The 21640-nt window shown below is 37.7% G+C and overlaps 1 protein-coding gene across 1 annotated transcript in view; it reads right to left on the reverse strand.

Annotated features, from left to right (window-relative positions):
* The window catches only part of LOC135226599 (beta-1,4-galactosyltransferase galt-1-like), a 93089-nt gene extending 75131 nt beyond the window's left edge, over positions 1–17958 (reverse strand). Inside the window, exon 1 of the mRNA XM_064266305.1 lies at positions 17227–17958. The gene's annotated coding sequence lies outside the window, so the exon portion shown is untranslated. The remainder of the gene's footprint in view (positions 1–17226) is intronic.
* Positions 17959–21640: the final 3682 nt, after the last annotated feature.

Genomic DNA, 21640 nt, shown 5'->3' on the forward strand with positions numbered 1-21640 from the left:
GTTAGAGTAATATCAAGCTACCTTTCCATACATTACAATCTTGTATTCGGTATCCTCGTTGGACGAGTGGGTTACGTGCTCGCCTACCGATTTGGTAGTCCGAGTTCGATTCCGCGCTCTGCCAACACAGAATCAGAGGAATTTATTTCTGGTGATTAGAAATTCATTTGTCGATGTAGTTTGGGTCGGATCCCACAATAAGCTGTAGGTTCCGTTGCTAATTAAAACCAATTGGTTCCTAGCCACGTAAATATATCTAATCCTTGGGGCCAGCCCTAGGAGAGCTTCAGTGGTCTGGCTACATAATATGCTTAACATTTTTTTTGTATTCAGTAGCTCTGTGTGTGTTTCTTATGGCCATGTCACTTGACGTTCAAAGGGTCAAACCAGACTACCTGGAAACGTATTTAAGTTAATGGCGCTCGTTCATTTGGCACAGGTGGGCGTTCATTTCAACACCTGTATATTCCGTCATCATGGCACCCTAAATATCAGCTGAGCCAACTAGAGCTTCCTGCCTGAAATGTCAGGCGATGCTATACCTGCCATGTTAACCCAGCCCCAACAAATGATTTAATTTACATTTTAACCTCACACTTGTGCAAGAAGTGGTGGCGGATTGGAGGGGGGGGGAGGCAACTGGTTTCATGCCGACCACCCCCCTCCCCCCATTAATATAATAGAACATTGTTTTCTTTCAATAACTCATTATTAGTATAAAAAATATGCTTAGTTAATGATTATTTCAACAACTACTGTGTGGATATATAGCTATGTGTGCATGATATAGATATTGATATAAATGTACATATGTGTTAACATGTTGAATTTATATATATATATTTATATGTATATATATATATAATATATATATATATATATATATATGTATATATATATGATACCCCTAAGTGCCCCCCCCCACCCCCAGTGAAAGATTTTTAGATCCCCCACTGGGAAGAAACCCAGCTTAACAACAACAACATTGATATGTGGCACACCTGAACCAACTACAGGAACAGGAAGTGTGAAGATAACTGGAAGACCATAAATGGAATGTGGGAGGGGCTGGAAAGCAAAGAGTTAGATGACTTCATGGATTATCAGTATGTGTGCTGGAAGGACAGACTGGTGATTCAACAAGAAACTTTGAAGGCGTACTTTATCGATGATTACAGAATGTTAATAGGTGAGACGTCCAGATATGCTAAACAAACAAAGCAGCTTAAGATAGTTAAGTGCATCTTAGTTTAACCAGACCACTGAGCTGATTAACAGCTCTCCTCCTATGGCTGGCCCGAAGGATCAGATATTTTTACGAGGCTAGGAACTAATTGGTTACTTAGGCAACGGGACCTACAGCTTATTATTGTGGGATCCGAACTACATCGAGAAATGAATTTCTATCAACAGAAATAAATTCCTCCGATTTCGCGTTGGCAGAGTCGGGAATCGAACCCGGACCCTGAGATCAGTAGTTGAACTCGTAACCGACTCGTCCAAATGATTTATGAGAATAGTTTGGAATAGGTGAAAGGGACTTTGACCGTAAACTTCTTTAAGAAAAAGAAGTGTGGTTAGAATTGAAAAAAAAAAAAAAAAAACACGGTGCTGTTTGAATGAATTGCGTGGACAGCAAGTTAAACCACGTAACAATGTTTAAGGATTATAAACTTGGAGATATGACGCTATGGTACAAAAACTGGTATGAATACAAGGATTAAACGGGTAATATTGAGGCGACCTGATCACGTATAGAGTATATGAAAGGACATATTGTGGAAAGTATCTGCAATTCAAAACGTAGGTGGACTAAGAGAAAGACCGAGAATCATAGCAAAGGAGCGTTCAGATAATGACATCATACAGGAAGCACCAATGTTTATGAAATTTGGAAGTAAATGGGATGTCGACATATTCATGTATTGTTTATAAGGCTTACCTGACTTCCATACACACACACACACACACACACACATATATATATATATATATATATATATATATATATATATATATATATATATATGCATTAAGCTACAAATGTCCTTCAATATCCAATTTGCACTACCTCGGAATAGACATATTTTTTAGTTGATAATAATTTCGACCTCTTGCGGATTCGAACCAGCGCTCAGAGGCGAAATTAGGATTTCAGTGACGTCTTCTTACCGACTCGGCCAACGAGGTAGAACAAACTGGATAATAAAGGGACATTTGTAGCTCAATCCATGTATAGGAATCACGGTGATGTGATGAAAATACACACACACTCATTATATATACAAATATATATATACACATATATACATATATATATATATATATATATATATAATATATATATTATATATATGTGTGTGTGTGTGTGTGTGTGTGTGTGTGTGTGTGTGTGTGTGTGTGTGCTGCGGCGCGCGTGTCGTAAGCATTTCGACATGTATTTTGTGGGACAGTTTAGAAATGCATATTTGGCGGGATAATTGTCGACCGCCTCGTTCGTTACACAAGGCCTCGGCTTTAGCCTCCGTTTCGTCCTCATCATCCCCGTCTAGAAGATGTAAATGAAGACAGACTGACGGAGCTTGTAATTACACAAAATGAAAAATGTTACGAAACATGGAAGGGCAGCGTTCTGCAAGCTGCTGGGCGTCGTCGGCTAAAGAGAAAGTAGTCTTCGTCTCTCCAACGCCGGGAAAAAATGTTGTCGGTTGCGACACGCAAGATCTTCTTCTTCTCCGTTGCGTTTGAGATTGGATTATGGTTCCGCCTGATGTTCTGCGCTATTAAAGCTCCCCCTCCACTAAATGAGCGGGATTATCACCATTGCTCGTCGGTTTTTTCATGACAATGATGCAATGATTGCTGTTGTTGCCGTTTCACAGTTTAACCAAATACTTTATGAGGTCACGCTTAAGTGTTAGCATCATCGACCTTGGCCATGAACTACAAACAGCATATATGAAGATACTCAACAATTAGGCGCATGTAGTTTTGCCACCCTTTGACCCCGCTCATGTCTGCCTTTCGTTTTCCTTGCATTCTCGACTTCTTTCAATTATGTTTGTTTGTTTTATTTTTCTTTTTTTAGTTATTGCAATGCACGCGAACCGTTAACAGCTGTATCCAAGAAATTGAGAACGGAGGCATAAACACGAAGAGGCGTGATGATTCGGCCTAGTGCATCCCGGATATAGTTTCAGATGTAGAACAACATCTTCCAGTTGTTTCATCTTATTGCGAAACAGGCGACAAGTCTCATGGCAGTTGCGGAAGAACGTTGAGTGAGTCTTTTCTTGTTGCGCTCATTATCGCCAACTACTACTGTTGCAGTCGTTCCATTGCTGTCATAACTGTTGCTAACAACAGTGAGGATCATTTTACTTGTTCGAATCCACGAGGACGATATTATTATCAACAAAAAAAAAATTCTCCCTTCGATTAACATATATGAAAATATATCAGTTGCTAGCTAGAGCGTATTGGATATTAAAGCATATATATATATATATATATATATATATATATATATATATATATATATATATATATATAGCAAGGTCCGTGTACCTCTCCCACCCTACTGTCCACCAGTTCGCCCAGCTGTATAGAGGTATCATCATCTGCTGGTGCCAAGTACCAAGGCGTGGGGCTCGCAAGCGCATCCCGGAAAGTCTTGGTGAGAAACTTGAACTCAGAGGAGTCTTGTCTGTGACTCAGAGACTCCCATTGACCAACGTTCAGAATACTCTCCTCCGTACCAGTTCCCATCGGTTTAGTGCGATCTGGACCTCCTTCGTAACGATTTTCCAAATTTAGCTCTCAGTAGCGGTGATAAGAATAGACCGTTTATAGTATGTTTGCGTCGACTGAAGCTGAATCATCATCCATGAGGAATGCTGACAGTGAGCCATTCCATAAATTAACGGGGATAAAAAATGTTGAATTGTGATGACGGCTGAGAAAGGTTTCTCGTATTGCAAACCGAAGCGAAACATCTGAGGAAATCTCCTATCGGGAAGTGAATGAAGACGATTGTTTTAGAGAGCCTGAATTTTAATTTAAATTGTGGTCGACTGGAATCATTCTGACTTATAAATAATTTACTCAGCTCTGATTTGCAACTTCAGTTAGTTCACATTCGATCATTCTCGGTCATTCGGTCACACTCCTCATAATCTCGGTCCTCTTCCGCTACTTCTTCCACTTCACCAAACAACTTCTCTCTCTCTCTCTCTCTCTCGCTCTCTCTCTCTCTCTCTCTCTCTATATATATATATATATATATATATATATATATATATATATATATATATATATATATATATATATATATAAAACTTAAGTAAAGGGTCATGTAGACCGAAAGATCTTGGCATTCTCGGTCTTTCCATTTTCCTCCGTGGCATCACCTTTATTTATACATAGCATCCCGTTTCATATACTTCGTGATCAAGTTATTCATTTATATATATATATATATATATATATATATATATATATATATATATATATATATATATATATATATTCTACAGGTATTATTTCTGCCCCTGTTCTGGTGAGCTCAGTGAGTGAAATCCACCTGCTCTTCTCAGGTATCCTTGCGTTGCCCGTCAAACTACCACTTCTCACATCCATCGGTAATCCGTTCGGTGACTTCTGTATTTTAACTGCAAAGCTTTGGAATTCCCTTCTGGCTTCCAGTTTTCCTGATTGTTATTACCTTTCTTCTTTCCTCAGGAAGATATTGTTATCATTATGATGGAGATGAATTTCTGCCTGACATCGGGAACGAACTCTGGGCCTGTGCCTAGGACCTCTCAGGTGGAAGAAGATTCCACCAACCAGTTCATTTTGTTTTTAGGATAATTAATAATAATAATAATAATAATAATAATAATAATAATAATAATAATAATAATGCCATGGGACACCAGAGTTGAAAAGAAAGAAAGGGAAAAAATGGATAAGTATCAAGACCTGAAAATAGAAATAAGAAGGATATGGGATATGCCAGTTGAAATTGTACCCATAATCATAGGAGCACTAGGCACGATCCCAAGATCCCTGAAAAGGAATCTGAAAAAACTAGAGGCGGAATTAGCTCCAGGACTCATGCAGAAGAATGTGATCCTAGAAACGGTGCACGTAGTAAGAAAAGTGATGGACTCCTAAGGAGGCAGGACGCAAACCGGAACCCCACACTATAAATACCACCCAGTCGAATTAGAAGACTGTGAAAATAATAATAATAATAATAATAATAATAATAATAATAATTATTAATTATTATTATTATTAATTATTATTATTATTATTATTATCATTATTATTATTATTATTATTATTTTATATTTCATTATTATTAATTATTTAGTGCATCTTTTCTTAATTTCATTATTCCTGCACCCACACCGATCGTATATCCAATTAAGAAGAATCAGATATATACTATATATATATATATATATATATATATATATATATATATATATATATATATATATATATATACTATATAGTATACACACACACACACATATATATATATATATATATATATATATATATATATATCCTATATATATATCCTACTTCCGAAGAGTATTCTAGCTTACCAGACCTAAGCAAGTGGTATCTTGGGTGAGGCTTGCAACCTCACCTTGCAGTCAGTCGCCCCCCATGTTTGTCACTTACCACTTAGATCAAAAAGGTCATAACGGATTTTCAGGAGACGAGTTCAAAGACGTTACTTCCCCGTGGAATCGAACCGTGCAAGGTCTAGAGAATACAAGGTCTTCTCACGGCTGACCCAAAATTAGGGTCTAATGCGCAGGTAGAGATCGTGACGTCACGCGGTCTACTCACGTTCCTTGCTACCGAATATTTGATATCGATATTGTCCGTAATAGCGGCTTCTTATTTTTCTTTCTTATCGATATTGTCTGTAATAGCGGCTTCTTATTTTTCTTTTTTATCGATATTGTCTGTTATGGCGGCTTCTTATTTTTATTTCTTATCGATATTGTCTGTTATGGCGGCTTCTTATTTTTATTTCTTATCGATATTGTCTGTTATGGCGGCTTCTTATTTTTATTTCTTATCGATATTGTCTGTTATGGCGGCATCTTATTTTTCTTTCTTATCGATATTGTCTGTTATGGCGGCTTCTTAATTTTCTTTCTTATCGATATTGTCTGTTATGGCGGCTTCTTATTTTTATTTCTTATCGATATTGTCTGTTATGGCGGCATCTTATTTTTCTTTCTTATCGATATTGTCTGTTATGGCGGCATCTTATTTTTCTTTCTTATCGATATTTTCTGTAATAGCGGCTTTTTAGTTTTTTTGCTTGCTACAATTGCGAGTTTTGAGCGATGTGCCCCACTCTTGTGCAGTAAACGGATACTTTGAAAATAGGAAAAATATAAGGATCTCATTCTTCAATGGACGACGAGTGTAGTGTCGCTAAAAGATGGAGTTATGATAAAGGCACATATGTACACTTTATATGGACCAGATCAAAAGTGCTATGTGCAAAGGTCAGATTTTTGAAACAACTTATTCATTATAATTTCCACACCGTTATTAAGAGAGCGAGTAGCTGGATTTCCTATAATTGGTGTGGTTAGTAACTTGGGGCAACAAATATAAGGTTGTGGAATTCGATAGGCATTGTCATAACTAATCCAACACTTGTTAACCCTGCGGATAATTGCTGGGAAATGGTTGTATTTGCTGATGCTCCTCACTTGATAATGCTCATCAGAAACACTTTCTTGGACCACGCAGGGGCAGGGTACTAATTATGAAAAGCAAGTATTCTTATGAAACATAAACTATTTGAAGAACATGTAAGTGTTACTTACATGTATGAAGCATGTGGCAGTGAAATTAGCGGTATAGTTACTCGACCACTTATAAAAATCTCAAACACTTCGGAGAAAAAGGTCTGATTGTGGATAAGTACCGGGAAAAATACAATGTTGAAAATTGTATCAGCGATACTATGACTGAGTCCTCATTCTCCAACTTGATGACTAAAGAAAGCACTTTTTGTGAGGCTGAAGAAACTTCTCTTCTACAAGAGATAAGCTTATCGGAAATATTGTTCTGCCTGCCAATGGAGGACTTGCAGAATGACGATGACGACAAAGCTGTTGAAGAAGATTTTATAACCCGTAAGTGTCCCGATTATGACAATCTAAGGACTAAAAAAACGGAAGGAGATGGCACACGGATTGGCACTATAAGTAGAGCAATTGAGGAGCTAATGAAACCTCGGCCGATTTTTTGGAGAATTTCAAATCAACGGAAAAGATGTTTACTGTTATCGTGGGAAAAAAAATAAACCTAAAATCAGGAATAAGTACGATAAACGAGTTGAGTGGTTTGATAGGCAATTGAATGCCGTTACCTTCATCTTTAATTTATTTATTTATTTATTTATTTATTTATTTATTTATTTATTTATTTATTTATTTATTTATTTATTTATTTATTTATTTATTTATTTATTTATTTATTTATTTATTTTACGGTCGTGCATTATTTTAAGAATCGCAGATTAACTAGGGATATTAGATCTCAAAATGAGTGGCAAACAAAATGAAAAAGATGGTAACATAATTGGTTAAACTTATGTATATATGTACTTGTATATGTGTATCTGAGTGAAGGTTGTTTATGATAGTGAAAAATTTTAAGTTTTCAATTTATAAAATTCTAGTTTTAATTATTTGTATGAATATGGTAAACGTGTGTTTTAGTTTCCTAAATGAGTGAATCATAATTTCTAATATTAAAAAGAGAAACGAAGAAACGAGAAAAGTTTCCCTATTTGCGTAGAGGTTGGGCAGAGGAGAAAGCAAGTGGACCGCGTGACGTCACGTTTCATAAATCCCAGCTCCTCAACCCACATCATCATCCTGTGTCGTCTTACAGAAGACAAGTCGTTATCCATTGAGTCAAGCCTTGGTCACTTTTACGGAGCAGGATTGACTTTTTTAAGTGTTACCTCCCTTTCCCTCTGAACATATATTTAAAAAGACTGTAGTATTTCTGTGCGAGCACGTATGTAAACATATGCTAAACATATGTAGATCTGTTAATAATCTCGTGTTTAAATTGGAATTCATCGAAGACGCAAATTAAAACGGTTGCTGATTAAAAGTGCAGAACCCGGAAAAGATAACAGCTGTTAGTTTACGTCTCTATTAACACCCCCCCCCCAACCCCCACAACCCCACCCCCAACACAATTAGCTACAAAACATTGCATGTTTCGTTCGCTTATTGCATCGTATTGAACGATTTTCTCTCTTATTGATGTTATTTTCCACGCTGGCGGTAGCTCTTGAAGACTTTTTGTTTGTTTTTTAACAGCTGAAAAATGAATATTTTTTTTCCCTGGAGTCACCACCAGCTCCATGTCACAAGTGTGGGTGTTCCCCCCAAACGCACCCCCCCCCCCCCCCTTCATTTCCTCTCTCCTAAACTGAACTATATTAATCAATATGCTGTTATCTGGCGATAGCTTCCTGTCAGTAAGTGTCAGCGTTTGCCCATGTTTCTCTCTCTCTCTCTCTCTCTCTCTCTCTCTTCCCCTCCTCCCCCCAACCCACCACCTTTTCCTTTTAACTTCGCAAACTAGGAAGAAGCAATGACGGCCTCGCCGGCAGATTTATCCGCTCTGGGGTCGTCACTAAAGGTGTAGGAAATCGCCCACTTCGGTGCTGATGTCACGTACCGCAGGCGATGATGAGCGGCTTTCGCTTCGTCATAATTTCGAAGCTGTGAAAGTTAGCTGGGATGTTTTTGTACCCTGATACAATTCTCCTTGTATTCCAATGATTTACATAAGTTTTTGCCTATTTATTTATTTATTTATTTGTTTATTTATTTAATTTATTTAATTTTTTTATACTTATTTGTTTATTTTGTATTCTAATAATTTGCATACATTTTTGCCTATTTATTTACTTATTTATTTGTTAATTTTGTATTCCAATGGTATACATACATCTTTACCTACTTTTTATTTATTTATTTGTTAATTTTGTATTCCAATGATTGACATACATTTTACCTGTTTATTTATTTATTTATTTGTTAATATTGTTTTCCAATGATTTACGTACACTTTTATCTATTTATTTATTTATTTATTTATTTATTTGTTAATTTTATGTTCCATTGATTGACATACATTTTTACCCATTTCTTTATTTATGTTTTTATTTGTTAATTTTGTTTTCCAATGATTTACGGACATTTCTGCCTATATATTTATTTATTTGTTAATTTATCTGTTTTCGCTTACTTGGGGAGCAGGCCTACAAACTACTTTGTTGTGTTATTGTTGTTGTTGTTGTTGTTCATTTTGGGGGGTTAGTTAAAGATACAGGAATTTTAGGAAAGGATATTTATAATTTATTTATTAGGATGAAAATGTAAAAAATGAATAATGTACGTGTCAAACATTACCGAGCAATAATTTCTAATGAAATATAAAATATTTAGTTTATTTTCATTGGTGAAACAACGCTCTATTTGGCAGTAGATTTTAGCACGTTTTAATTCGATTAAGAACACAATGTTTACAACTTATGCGTGAGGGGAAAATCTTGCACACGTCCCAAATAAGCTGGAGGTCGGATCGCGCCATCCCTTTACCCTCTGTTACTTCTTTTGATTGAACACCTTAAAATTCTTTGGAAACTCGAATTTCATGTCAGTGGCCCCTGTGGTGGTGGGCTTGTTCTATATGAATGCGGTTCACTTTCTGCATAATAATAATAATAATAATAATAATAATAATAATAATAATAATAATAATAATAATAATGAGTTCAAAACTCTATTGTACCTGATAGAGTTAGACGCACTTAGCGCAGTTTGAAAATTATCGAAATAATAATAATAATAATAATAATAATAATAATAATATAATAATAATAATAATAATAATAATAATAATAATAATAATAATAAAATAAGAGCATCGAATTGAAATCGTGAGAACAGGGATTGGCTCGACAGGCTAAATTTCACAAATCATAAAACCAGTTAATACCTGGAATCTAAAGTTTTTTAAAAGCAGCGTAAGTTAAACCTGCTTAGGGCTCAAAATACTAAAAAAAAAAAAAAAAGTGGACAGCCTAAATTTCATAAGTCATAAAACCAGTTAATACTTGGAATTCAAAGTTTCTAAAAGTCGCTTGAACCAGACTGCTTAGAGCTGAAAAAGAAAAAAAAAAGTCGACAGCCTAGATTTCATAAATCATAAGACCAGTTCATACCTGGAAGTTATTTAAAGTTTCTAAAAGTGACATAATTTAAACCTGACTTCTTTGAGCTCAAAAAAGAAAAACAAATGACATCCTAAATTTCATAAGTCATAAAACCAGTTAATCCCTGGAATTTATTTGAAGTTTCTAAGAGTAGCAAAAGTTAAAACTAACTGCTTAGAGCTGAAAAAGAAAAAAAAGTCGACAGCCTAGATTTCATAAATCATAAAATCAGTTAATACTTTAAATCAAAAGTTTATTAAAATAGCATAAGTTAAGCCTGACTGCATAGAGCTCAAATTACAGAAGAAGAAAAAGACGAAGACGAAGAAGAAGAAGAACAAAGTTCAATTTGGAATTGTTGAAGTTTAACACACCTAAGGGCTTGCAGTGAAGGTGGAATATTAGAGCTTTCCCTATCTCGCTTGCCAGCTCTCATTCTCACTTCTTTGTTCATATTTAGGATATATTACTCCATATCTTATAATAAAAAAAAGCATATCAACAACAACATACAGCATTGATAAAAATATAATGCAGAGAAGTTTGCCTCTCCGCCAGTCAGGAGATTATCGGAGATTTTAGAATGAAGAAGAGTGAAACAGGAAGGAAGGAAGTTCACTAAAAGGAGAAAGAACGCGAAAAGCACTTCCGATCTCCTAACTTAGCTTAAATCTTATAAGCAAAATCCAGTCGACCTCAGATTAGGAATTTGGAATAAAATGTTTATCGCAAACCTCCCCTTGCAAACCTGACGGAATGAAAATGGCGCTTACCTTATCAGCAGGAAGGTGACTCAGCTATTTTATACCAGCTGTTGACCAGTCGTTTCAGCACAGAGAGAGAGAGAGAGAGAGAGAGAGAGAGAGACGAGAGAGAGAGAGAGAGAGAGAGAGAGAGAGAGAGAGAGAGAGACTCTTGCGCACAAGCCGTGTCTCTGTCTGTCAGTCAACCTCCGTCACTATAGACGCTTCTTGAATAATGAATGAACGATACCAGGGCTAGGGGAAGCTCCTTCCCTTCTTCCCTTCCCCTCATTTCCCCATAGCCCGGGGGTTGTTTTATGGTCCACCGTTGACGGTGAAAAGTACACGGAATTGGCTCCAGTCATATAATGGATAAGTGAGCATAGCCCCATTACCTTGAGATTAGACGTATTCTATTTGTATAATTTTTTTTTTCCTTACAGTCAATGAATTATTCACTAAGCCTCTTTCTCTTTTATATCCTCATGGCCAGCATTGTTCTTTGTGCGTTGGTAACGTATTAAGTATATTATACTTTTGTCACTTTTTTTTATAAGGGTAAATCTCATAATAGTGAAGCGAGTTAGTAATAAAATTTCTTTCTTGTAAAAGGTGAAGTCTTCCAAAGTTTCACGTCACAGCTGCCTAAATCTCTGAACAGTCTTACTGATCCATTACTTTGTCTTACTGAAGCACTGTTAAGTATGGTTCTCTGTTGTGATCTTACTCTGGCTAAGTCTGACATAATATCCTTCAATAAAATTTAAACATAGCATCTGTCACTAAAGTTTAAAGAACTTTTTTTCAAGGTTATAGACCAATAAAACTCGACTTTAGACTTGCATACCGTTATGCCAGTCATGATATTCGTGACAGAACTAATGTGCAAAAGCTCAATTTTCAGTTGTGTAGATGAAATAGAAGGGCACTTGAAGCGAAACTACCTAAGCTAACCTAGCCTAAGCCTGTGACGAATTTCGACATGCAAATGTAAAGTTAACTTCCTAAGATTTCCCTAAATCGATGAGAAATAGAATGCAGTCAGTTGCCTGTTGATTGAAAAGGAGACACCATTCTGGGAGAGAAGAAATGAAATGCAGAAACGAACAATAGTTAGAGAAAAATGAATGGGCCATGCATACTGAATTGCCCCAAGTTTAGCTGTTAATAATTATAAAGTTTAAAGCAAGTTTATTCAGTAGAAATGAGCTACTGTTCTAAATGCGAGCATTTTTATTCCGTCGCTGTCAAATTTGGCATCCGTGGACAGCGGGCTCAAGTTTGCCAAAAGCCAAGTAATTTCTGAAGCTTGTGAGATATCACTGGCGCCGTATCATTCATTATCTAGTTCTAATATCTCCTTACGGCAGTCGTAAAGCGAAATAATTTAATATATATCTTTGACCCTAAACTACGGTCAAAGGTTAAAGTGACAGATCGGAAGGAATGGACCAGAAAGATATTCCTGTGAGGGGCTAAATGTCTTTCAAGCTATCAAATTATTTCGCAATAAGACTGCCGTAAGGAAAAATTAGAACTAGATAATGAATGATACGGCGCCAGTGATATCTCACAAGCTTCAGAAATTACTGGGCTTTTGGCAAACTTGAGCCCGCTGTCCACGGACGCCAAATCTGACAGCGACGGAATAAAAATACTCTTATATATGAATAAATATATATTGTATATATATATATATATATATATATATTTATTTATTCATATATACATTTAAATAGATATATATGTGTATGTGTATAAAAATGCAGTCCTGTTGCAGCATAACTTTAAGTGAGCGTCGCTAAAAATGAAAACACAGATATGCCGACAGGTCTATCTCCATTTCATAGCATACGTTTACTGCCTAAACAAACAAGCAAAGAGAGAAATGCGAACAGTCAGAATTTCAGACTGGAGAAGGTGAGAGGAGAAGCCGCGCCCCTCTCTCTCTCTCTCTCTCTCTCTCTCTCTCTCTCTCTCTCTCTCTCTCTCTTATCGTTTGCCCAAGCTTCCGGTAGATAAGAAGGGTCGCCCACGGGAGGCAGTTCTTGCAGAGGCTATACCGGTCGCAAGAATGTTGGAATGGTTAGATTAACTTGAATTTCAATCATTCTCTTGGTCTACTGGACCTTATCGTGCAGCATTGCCGCTTGTACAGAATCGCTGTGGTTCGGTGCAATTTTCAGTGACACTTTTCTTTTCTATTTGGTGGGTTGGAGGGATAAAACCGTTCTAATCGAAGTATGGTGGTTCTCAACCTATGGTAGGGGGACGTCAGCAATTTCTAGGCAGGCGCGAGCCCTAGGGAAAAATTAGAAATGATCTAATTATATTTCTTTATTCTCTTAACAAGAGTGGTGAACTCATATTCAGAAGTTTATGAAACATACAAAAGTATCGTCGTATATCCTTAGTTTCACGCAGTCTGTTACTCTAGTTCGACTCGTTGGGCTTACCATGTTATGTAATGATTTAACTCTTTCCTTATCCCTCGAAACCCACTTTCTTTCAGTTTTTAATATTATTATTATTTTCCTTGAAATCTGGGAGGGAATTTTACTTGTGGATGCAAGGGGGGGAGGGGGTGGAGGGAAAGACCAACTCTTGGAGGGGGCGTGGTGATAAAAAGGCTGAGAACCTCTGGTTTAAAATGTCTTCATTTCTTCAGGTATTTTTTTTTTATGTAATTTTACACCGACGTCTCATTGAATTTGTTTTGCTTCTTAAAACAGCATCGTTTCTTTGATTAAACTCCTCAAGAAGAAGAAGAAGAAGAAGAAGAATCAGTGACTGACCGAAATTTAAAGATTTGTGTCAGTTGCGTCCTAGAAATCATGATGAATTCTGGGTTCATTTTCTCAGTTAGCGCCTCAGTGGCGTGGTTGGTATGGTATTAGCGTCCCACCTCGGTGGTCGCGGGTTCGATTCCCGGCCATTCCATTGAGGAGTGAGAGATGTGTATTTCTGGAGATAGAAGTTCACTCTCGACGTGGTTCGGAAGCCGTTGGTCCCGTTGCCGAATAAGCACTGGTTCCATGCGACGTAAAAACACCATACAAACAAACAAAAAAAACAAAACAAACAAACATTTTCTCAGTTATTATTATTATTATTATTATTAATGCTCTGTAGTTTTGCTTTCCAGTAAAACTCGCATGTGAGTACATACCTAAATGTGTCCCGGTGGGGGACAAAATCATGATGAATGATTGTGTTAAGTATAATCATCGCTGAAGTAAAATTACGTCACTGTGAAAATGACGAACAACTCTCGCGAGGTCACATGGATTTGTTGCTCTCCTTCCCGCTATGATGAGAAAACAAGAGCTTACGTATAAAAAAAATATTTACACAAAGAAATGCAGTGTCAAGTTGTAACATAATGATTTCCTCTTCCGAGATGAAATGCGCTTACAAAGTTGTTTAAAGTTAAATATTATTAAACATAAACCGACTTTTCTTCTGTTGTAAATGACATACATGGTTACCTTACATTTGTTCTGTTTCTAAACAAGATTGCTGAGATTTTTCCGAGTGTTTACAGTAAAACTGTCATGAAATTGGACTCCATTTTATATTTCGAAAGTCTTATCTTGGGGGGAAGATGAACTCGGATAGAAGTTGCCCAAGGTGGAAATTATTTAGTGACATCAGGTTCTTTGCAAAATGGACGCTTGGAAGGCCATCTTAATTTTTTATTTATTTATTTATTTATTTTTTAAGTAAACGTCAACAGATTATCTTAGATCTCCTTTAAGATGTTGCATCTAGATAAAATATAAAGAAAGAGTAATTGTCAGATATCAGCTCGAAAATGACTAATTACGCAAAATATCCTTCTGGATGTTTTCATAACTGGGTTTCATATAGCTTAGCTCGATCTAAAACGGGTTTTACTGAGAATATATGAGATTAACTGCCGTGAACACTGAGATGTGAACCAGTATATGCAAGAACAAGGCGTAATCCGACCTCCAGCTTACTCGGGGGTACGTGTTAAAATCTAAAATCTATGGTGAAATAACGCTTTGTTTCACCAATGAAAATTAAAATAAATACACTATATTTTATTAAAAATTATTTTTCTGTACTGTTTAACATGCACATTATGTATTTTTTTACATTTTCGTCCTAATAAATAAATCATAAATATCCTATCCCAAAACTCCTGTATCTTTAACCCAGTACGAAACACCTTTTTAGGACCTTTTAGGCTTTCCTACACACCCCCCCCCCCCCCCCTCCAACAACCAGGGGCGGATTTAGGGTGTGCGGGGCCCTAGGCCGGTGAACTTCAGGGAGCCCTCTCAAAGGCCCTTACAGCTGGGGGTGGGTGGGGGGGGATACGTTTCCGGGATTTATTTTCTAATTGAGCACCTCTACATTATTATTATTATTATTATTATTATTATTATTATTATTATTATTATTATTATTATTATTATTATTATTGTTATTTGATTAAATAATTAATTTATATATATTTTTTTAATTATTATTTACTTTTTCTGAGGTGCGTGACCCTCGCAGGCGCGGGGCCATAGTTCATGGCCTGCTCGGCCACACCCCGCCTTAATCCACCACTGCCAATAACAACAACTACAACAACAAAATAGTTTGTAGGCTTACTCCTTGAGTAAGCGAAAAAGTTAAATATCCTATTTTTCACAACACCCCCACCTCGAAATATTCCGAAAAGTCGGGTTTGGAAAACGACTTGATTTGAAATTTGACCTTTTTTCGAGAATTCCCCATCATCACAAGCAAGACCAATTGGGTGGAGTCGCCTCCCACCTGGGATAACTACGTAGGTGATGACGTATCTCGGAGGTACTTGCTCATTACGGCAAGTCACTTGCTGACGCAATATGGAGGTAGATAAAGCTCCGCCTACATGGAGGATTTGGGGGGGAAGTGAGCAGACCTTCTCTTTCCCTTGGTCTTCATCACAGGTTTAATTAAAGACTCACAATGCTAAAAATGTCAACATTCCCCCAGTCAGCTCTTTAACACTGGCAACTTTCCCTCGTAGCTTTAATCTACCTTTCATTGCTGAAGCTTGATCTGCAACAAATTGAATTATTATTATTATTATTTATTATTATTATTAATTATTATTTCAGTAGATGAAACCTATTCACATGGAACAAGCACACCAAAGGGGCCATTGACTTGAAATTCAAGCTATCTAAGAATGTTGGTTTCAGCCTCCCACCGCCAAAGACCCCTAAACACTGCAGCAGTAACCGATCATGATACCGAGCCAGTGATTTTTCACCGCCATGGGAGAGACGCGAACCCCCGCTTCACCTGAGTGACATTTCACGACACTAACCACCATACCACCAGACCAGCATAAGGGCTGATAAATATTCAACAGGAAGGAAGCCCTTTCTACGAATGTCAGTTTTATCCAAGGGAAGTCGATTAACTAGTCAACTGAAAGTTTTGTGGTCTGACAACGACCAGTCAGTCTCTCTGACGCCATCCCTGGAGCTTAGGAAAAGAATGTGGAAATTTGTCAAAGCAGGGATTTACATATATGGCTTATTGTATGCCCATGACCTTGTTTTGACGCCAGCTACAAGAATCAGTCAGTCACGGCCGATTCTGATTCGCTGTGACTTGCCTGCTCTTTATTTTCATATTGTGAGGGTTAAAGGACAGACGTGAATCTTACCCAGGAGGTAGTCAGGCCTTTCTTCGGCAGGTTGAAAGAATTTTCTTTTTTCTTCTCATCATTTCTTCGGGTCAGGAAAGATAAAAAGGGAAGAACGGAGTTCTACAATAAACTTAGACCTTGAAAACAACGTTGTTAACATTTCGAAAGAAATTCTGCATAGTAAATACAAAAGTTCCATTACTTCACGGAAACTGCGTTTGTTCACGTCTAAATAAAAGCCACCTGTGACTCCATTGCAGCTTCTCTTTGTGTGAATTCTAAGACGGAAAGGGCAGCTAAATTAATGCAAATTGAGGCCTTTTATATTGTAAGATACCTAGAATTTTATTTAAAGATTGGCGCCAGTGTTAGAGAATGGAAAAGTTTTTATGCCTACGGGCAACTGAGGTTAAAAGAGGAAAGAGCGAAACAGACTTTGAAAAAGAATTCTGGGTAATTTCACAAGAATGCCACGTGAACAAGACTAAAATTAACAGGGCAACAACAACAAAACAAAACGCGCAACTTACCCTCTGGTGAATTCTCGGGGACGCTGTTGACAATCGCGCAGAGCAATGGACGTGATTATGATATTGTGCTTTATCTGTAATATCTAAAGAGCAGAGCTGAGAGTGGGTTGTGCTTGCCCTTCGACGGAGAATCGCCAATTTGTTCGTCCATGTTGGGAGTCCGGTAAAGGATATCATACACGGGATTCCGAGGACTCGCAGGATCCCTATGTCATAATTTGGAAACTACTGTATTTGTCAGATATGATGATACATTTTCAGATAGTTATATATCCCTTGTAAATTTGCTTGGCAGCGTTCCGCTATCAGCATGCCTTATGCCAAAGTTACGAGTTTAAAAGATGTAACAGGTTTTGGCTCACCAGCGGAGACATTCTCCTACATGGAAAAAGGGTCCTTTTGTATCCCGGAAAGTTACAGCCCATATCACGTGCCCTTGCAATGAATTTGCCTTTTCTGCCCTGTTTCAGAAGTCAAGCGGACATATTTTACTTTTACTCAGGAAATCACTCACTCGCGGTTGCTACATTAAAATCACATGACATGACCACGGTTAAAAGAAATAAAATCCGGTTTGAAATGAACAAAAAAAAGATCATAAGACAAACTTTTCTTGATCACTAAGCGTATGACTCTCGTTGCCAACACACCTCCTTCGGGTTCTCGCTTTCATCACTGGCCTCCGCGAGGCTGAGGATAGACCGACCTTCCTCCGGACGCGCCTTGGATGAGAGTAAAACGTATCGAGTGCTAAGCAACCAAGAACACTGCTCTATGTCACTCATAGCTAGTTAGTGCCACCAGACACGCACGCACTCTCTCTCTCTCTCTCTCTCTCTCTCTCTCTCTCTCTCTCTCTCTCTCTCTCTCTCTCTCTCCTTGAAAGTGTTTACTCCACACTTGGTTTTCTATCCACCTTTCTCTCTATCAATTTCTAGTACTCTCTCTCTCTCTCTCTCTCTCTCTCGCTCATACACGTGATTTTACTCACCTGTTCTCTGCCTCTTTCATTACTTTATATACTACGTCCTCTCTCTCTCTCTCTCTCTCTCTCTCTCTCTCTCTCTCTTCTTCTCTCCTCTCTCTCTCTCTCTCTTATACACGTGAAAAAATTTTACTCACATGTTTTCTCTGCCTTCTTTCATTACTTTGGATACTACGTCGGGGTCCTCTCTCTCTCTCGCTCCTCTCATCTCATCTCTCCTCTCTCTCTCTCTCTCTCTCTTTACTTCCTGCACAGTCTGAATTACTAATTTGTTTGCTTTACTCTTTTTCCGCGATAAAAACTGCTGGACACCATCGCCGACAATTTGCCGCCCACAATCGTCCACGAAAAGTGAATATGTCCAGTTTGCCCTCCGTTCTTTGCGTATTCTGTTTGCGCTTTGCTCTGTGCATTTGCTCTCTGCGATTGACATGATATTTCCATGACCTAAAATCCCTTTGTTCAGTCTATTTTTAGTCACCTGTTAATTGGCTTCCTTGCAAATTATTTAATCACGTGAAATATCTGGTATTTTTGGACACGTTTGAAAATTATTTGAATCAATGTGCGCCCCTTTTTACCGAATGCAAACAAAAGACGATTCCAAGTGCGCCTTTTCGCTCGTTGCGTAATATACGTAGGTACGTGGAAATTGATGTTTACCTCGTAAAGTATGGTAGCTTTCCCATGCATATTGATTCTTTCCCTTAACAACTTGTGGCGATGGGGAAATCACTGGCTCTGTGGTATGATCAGTTACTGCTGCTGCAGTGTGTGTGGGTTGGGGGGGGGGGGGGCGTCTTTAGCGGTGGGAGGTTGAAACCAACATTCTTTAGAAGCTTGAATTTCAAGTCAGTGGCACCTTTGGTGTGCTTGTTCCATGAATCTCTCTTCGTGAAAGCGTTAAGTAAATAAGTGCTATTGTATTTTCCTCTCTGTGCCCCGAGTCATTCAACCAACCTCTTTTAACAAAATTATGTAATAACATAACCAATTTTACGTGAAGCCTTTTCCAGTCAATTGTCTTAGTTGAAATTGTTTAGAGAAAAAAATATACATTTGCGGTATTTGTTACCATGCTTATTGCAAGGCCAACCTAGGAAGTCAGTCATTCAGTAAACTGAGAATTGCATTCGTTATCCCACTAGAGGTTTTTATGCCTTGCTTGAATTACTGTGATCGATAGCCTACATGATAATTAGGCAAGTCTATCAAAGTTTCTTCACTGAAAAAGGCACACTGATCACATTAAAAATATGTTTCTTTTGCATATACCAGCTGGATGAACAATTATAAAAGAAGAAGGGGGGAGTGATATAGGAAAACAAGGAGTGATCCGACCTCCAGCCTATGTGGGGCGCGTGCTAAAATCTATGGACAAATAGCGCATTGATTCACTAACGAAAATCAAAATAAATACGCTATATTTTATTAGAAATAATTGTTCTGTACTGTTTCACACGCACGTTATTCATTTTTTACATTTTCATTCTAATAAATAATTCATAAATATCCTATCCTAAAATTCCTGTATCTTTAGCTCCACACGAAACACCATGTATTTTGTAGGCTCACTCCCCGAGTAAGTGAAAAAGAGGGAAGGGCTGGCAGTGACAAAATAAGTAAACAAATTTGATTCGACGACAGAGGAATAGGGCAAAGGAGTGACTAAAGAAAGGTGGGCTTTTCCACTAAAAGGAAGCGACAGGCCTTCCTTGAAAATGATGACTGTATTATAAATATTCCTTCTAATTTCGTGGACGTTTCCGAATGAAACCAGCAAAATGAAGACGCGGATTGAAAACCTGGCAATCCTAAGTTCATGGAAAACGTGTGAACAAAAATAGCATTCGACTTAAAACACTAAACGATTTCCGTATCTGGAGGGACCTAACTAATCCCGTTTAACTTTCGTTCGTGTAGCAGTACTGAGCAAATATGTATAGGCCTGTCATCCCTCCTTCAAAATGTCTAAATAAAGTGATGGGATAATGAGCTGTGACGGAAAATCCACCAGCATACCTTTTACTGTTGGGTAGCTGGCCACTGGAGCATAACGGGAATTCTGGAATCGATCCTCAAGTGGCCATGAGCACAAGTGGCAGAGGAACTCAACGGTTTTTCAATATCCATAACTTTCTATCGTTGAAAGTTCCCGAAAATGCTGCCCAGTAGGTCCTCCATCGTAGCAACAGTCTGATGCCGTTTCTCTCGGCTGATTGCCCACCTGCCAACACTTGACTAAAGGCCTCATATTAACTAACTAGACAGGCACGAAAACACTTGATTCCATTCAGAAAAATCACGCCTATCGTTTGCGCCTTTCATTAACTATAGGCCTGCAATTATTTGAACTTTTATTCAACAAGAAAAATTTCCCCAGGTTGCTAGACATGATGGTTTGTATCTAGACAAAAATCCTAATCAACTGAGGGCACGATTAGCAACATTACAGTTTCTCTTTATAAACAAACGTCCTCATAGCCATATATCGTAATATTTGATTGATCAGGAACACTGGAAGGATGTGTACAGTCATTTAGTGCAGTGAATTAAGAACCAGTGTAAAGAATTCAACAAAGGATCAAAAGTTTTGATGAACTCCTGCACTATTTCATCTTTCCTCGCGATAACTTGAAGTCCACTGCACCGAGACATTTCCAATTTTCGCTTACCTTGGGAGTAAGCCTACAAACTACTTCGTTGCTGTTCTTCTTCTCGATGGGGGTGTAGGAAAGGTCTATGAAATAGCCTAAAAAGGTCTGAAAAGGGTGTTTCGATTTGAGGTAAAAAATGCAGGGATTTTAGGATAGGATGTTTATGATTTATTTATTAGAATGAAAATATGCATGTTAGACACTATAGAACAATTATTTCAAATAAAATACAGCGTATTTATTCTAATTTTCATTGGTGAAACAACGCGCTACTTAACCGTAGATTTTATTAATCGGCCTTAGTAAGCTGGAGGTCGGATCACGTCTTCTTACGGGAGATGAAACAAAAATCTGCCACGTAAACTTTAGTGACCTACTGAGCTCTGCTTATTATATATCTTGAAACACGTTAGGTACACGTCCATTTTAGAAGAAAATCTGGTATTTTTAGCAATCGCTGTACAACCAATGGACTATAATTAATTAGGTGCTATGCAAAAGCTAACGAGACAGAATCAGGGATAATAGCGTAAGTGAACGAATTATGGAAGCATATATAAAAGGACTTCTCGCGATCCCGCGTCATTTAATGACCTCAGAGTTGGCAATTAACATGTATGTCCCTCCTCAGGTCACTAACGCTCCACCCCCCCCCCCCCCCCCCCCCCCCCCCCCCCGTCTCCCACTCTCTCAAAAATGGAGTGAATTCCTTGACCTGCAAGCATATAGATTTACAATAAAAACCCAGCTTTCGTCACCGAAAGAATGTAAG

Source organism: Macrobrachium nipponense, chromosome 14, assembly GCF_015104395.2.
Source record: "Macrobrachium nipponense isolate FS-2020 chromosome 14, ASM1510439v2, whole genome shotgun sequence".
Classification (NCBI taxonomy): Eukaryota; Metazoa; Arthropoda; class Malacostraca; order Decapoda; family Palaemonidae; genus Macrobrachium; species Macrobrachium nipponense.